The sequence below is a fragment of the Pteropus alecto genome, unplaced genomic scaffold, assembly GCF_000325575.1.
Source record: "Pteropus alecto unplaced genomic scaffold, ASM32557v1 scaffold65, whole genome shotgun sequence".
In the NCBI taxonomy this organism is placed as follows: Eukaryota; Metazoa; Chordata; class Mammalia; order Chiroptera; family Pteropodidae; genus Pteropus; species Pteropus alecto.
The window spans coordinates 9,276,576-9,279,620 of NW_006439191.1; the positions used below are offsets into that span (position 1 = coordinate 9,276,576).

At 47.3% G+C, this 3,045-nt stretch overlaps 1 protein-coding gene across 3 annotated transcripts in view; it reads left to right on the forward strand.

Moving 5' to 3' along the window:
• The window catches only part of DISP1 (dispatched RND transporter family member 1), a 125,837-nt gene that overhangs the window by 102,845 nt on the left and 19,947 nt on the right, over positions 1–3,045 (forward strand). The window contains exon 1 of one of the 3 annotated variants that reach the window (XM_025049828.1): positions 2,886–2,947. The exons of the other annotated variants lie outside the window; for them this stretch is intronic. The gene's annotated coding sequence lies outside the window, so the exon portion shown is untranslated. Of the gene's footprint in view, positions 1–2,885; positions 2,948–3,045 lie in introns of those variants that run through there. 3 annotated transcript variants of the gene reach the window in all.

Here is a 3,045-nt window from a genome sequence, read left to right on the forward strand (position 1 = left end):
CTCTTGCATATACATTTGTGACCGCTGATACTCAGCGTGTTGATTCACGCTTGATGAGCTTCTCAGGGGCTTTCTGAGTCATTAAGGGAAGAGGAAAGTATCGTCCGTTTTTCCGTCTCAGCTCTGCGTACCTGGAACCAGCTCCAGCCTCGTCTCCCCATCTCTGCTGTCTGTCTCCCCTTTCTCAGTCAGCGAGCGTGTCGCCACCAGGCCATCCATCCTGGCTCGTGTTTGCACGGTGTTCGTTCGGCGTCCCATGCCCGTCATCCATTTCGATTTCGTGCTTTGCCCCAAAGCAGCCGCTCCCGCCCCACGCTGCCCTCCTCGCTGCGTCCTGATGGACCGCGCTGCGGGCAGGTCCCCGCCCCGGCTGCCGCGCGCGCCGCCGCCTGGCGTTGCTCTCGGCTCCGCATCGTTTTCCCTCCTCTCTTCCTCCCATCCTTCTCTCCGAAACCTGCCCGTCCTTTGAGACCCAGCTCGGATTCCACTTCTCACGGCAATGGCTGCTCTTCGGACTGTTCCGTTCCAATTTCACCTCCCCGTTTCCCACTCGCGTGATGTTTGTACACCTTTCGGTTCTGACGGTTTTCACGTATCGTTTCGCTTGTGGGGGTCACATGTTCCTGGCAGATCGTCCGAGGCAGGTGGTTGAGGCTCTGACGGTGTAGTCCCTGCTCCAAGACCTACCGAACCAGACCCTGGGGAGGGGCCTGGAAGTCCCTGTTCTTACTAAGCTACCCAGGTGATGTCCGTGAGGAATCACATTACTTGGTGTTACTTAAACCGTGTGGTCATATTTGAATTGAACAGAAAAAACTCTAGATTTTGTATTAAATGTACATTTTGAGTTCTTTGAAAATTTATGAGCCATGCGTAATGTTACTTCTTTTCATCTAGCGGAGTCATCCAGGGCACCCTGCTCTCCCCGACTGTGTGTCAGTGAGAGAAATCGGCAAATAAAATATTTCGGCCACATACACCTAAATGAATACTTATTCAGTTTCTTTTACAAATTTCTTTATACAAATTCTTTTCACTTCTTACTTATACAACTAATTCCTGAACACATTCTCATGAAGAAGTCAGAAATGCAAAGTAAAACTCACTCTCGATTTCTTCCCCCTCCCTTGTGATAAACAGGGCTGTCACTTTGCTGCGTTCCCTTCTGAATTTGTAAAATACCTTTATATGTTTTAGAGTTAGTGTTTCCCATAAACACAGTATGAGTTGTTTTGACACGTCTCACTTTGTCCTGGCACACTCTTCCCTATCGGTACGTGTGTGTGTGTGTGTGTGTGTGTGTGTGTGTGTGTGTGTGTGGGGTTCTTCTGCACAGCATTCTGTAGTATGGATGTATCACTGTTGATTTAAGCATCCTTTTGTTAATGGCTGGACAATTACGTCGCTCTCACTTGTCCCCCATTGTAAACCTCAGCATCCTCGCGTGTGCCCTCCCGTGAGCATGTGCCATTTGCTCTTGACAAGCTCTTCCTGCCCTGCCCGCCGTCCCGTTTGCAGATCAGGTGAGACCACGTGGCGGGCATCGGTGTTCTCCTCTTCGGGCTGTGGCCCGTCATCACTAATTCAGGTCCGCAAATCTGCGTTCTGTTCCTCGCTCTCCGTTGACTCACTCTGTGATCTGAGACCTTTTTCTCCTCTCTCGATGTGACGGCGTTGGCTGGGATGGCTTTTAGGGCTCCTCATGGTTCTAACAGTCTCTTCTTCTGATTAGGCCTGTGGGCGTGATGCTCTTCGTTTCCATTATGCTCAGCTCTTTGCAGGTGTCGTTCGACCCTTGTACAGTAAATCGTAGAGGGTCACAGTGCTCGTGAATACAGAGACTTCACGCTATTCCGCACTGGTCATCTCATGACTTCTGAGTTGATGCTCGAATGCCATTTCTAGATGCACTGGTCGTAGTAATGCCTTTTTTCTTGTAGATTGTGCTTGATGGTTCATAGAAACCATTGAACTCATCCTACCTCACCTTTGGGTGTTACCCGTTTCTCATGAATCCTGAGAAATTAAAGGACTTGCTCAGGGTCACTCAATGAATGAGTTGGACGGCCCAGACTTCCTCCCGTCTCTCGATTCACTAAGCTCACCATTTTCTTGAAGACAGTATCCTCATAGTCAAATATTTATTTAATGTATGCTAAACTGCTTTTTTTTCTTCTGAATTTCTATTTTAACATTTAAAAAGTGCTGGGTATTTATCAGATGCTTTAAAAATATTAGTCATTCACCCCGATCCTCCCTCCCTTCTTCCCCCGCCCCCCACCACCACCTCCCAAGCTTATTTTGCATGTCACGCGGTAGTTGGGACTCTTCAGCCATGACAGTTCCAGACGCAAAGGTGACCGATACTTTGAGTTGCCATCTCTTGAGCTTTCGGGAAATGTGTCACGCAAGCAGTTGTGGTTATTGTTATTCTTCAGCTCACTTGACGCAGACCATAAACATTTAGCTCTGGCGCATGAAAGATGCATTAGAGACCGGGCTTAGCATGCCTGTAGGGTTTCTGTTTCATCTTTGTGCTAGAACCCGCGTGTGTCAGTAGTGATTCATGGAAGCACTTCATGATGAAGGATGGTGGTGTTTTTGTTGGAATTCTTTTAAAGAATGCTCATCCAAGTGCGGATTCTTTATTTTTAGACCCTTTCTTTCTAGCGTACCAGCACTGGACTGAAGTTATTACTTGCGGAATGTTTACGAAAAGGCAACATGGCACATTCCAGGGGGACTCGTGAGACCGAAATGTGCTACCTGAGTGCTTTCTTGCTTAAATTTGGTAAATACGATAAAGCTTGGGGAAGTATATTTCCTTCATAACATTTTCGTTGTTCAGAAATGTACAAAGCCCTGTTTTTTTTTTTTCCAGGGCTTTGATTTCCCCGAATGCTAGGAAGAGCTATTTGGAATTTGTGAAAGCTGATACTATCCCTTTGTAAGTCGTGATGTTAATCCTGCTGCTTTGTCAACAATAGAGTTCTCCAGACAGGTGACATGTTTTCATGTTTTAGCCTTCCCTTCTCCCTCTCTTTA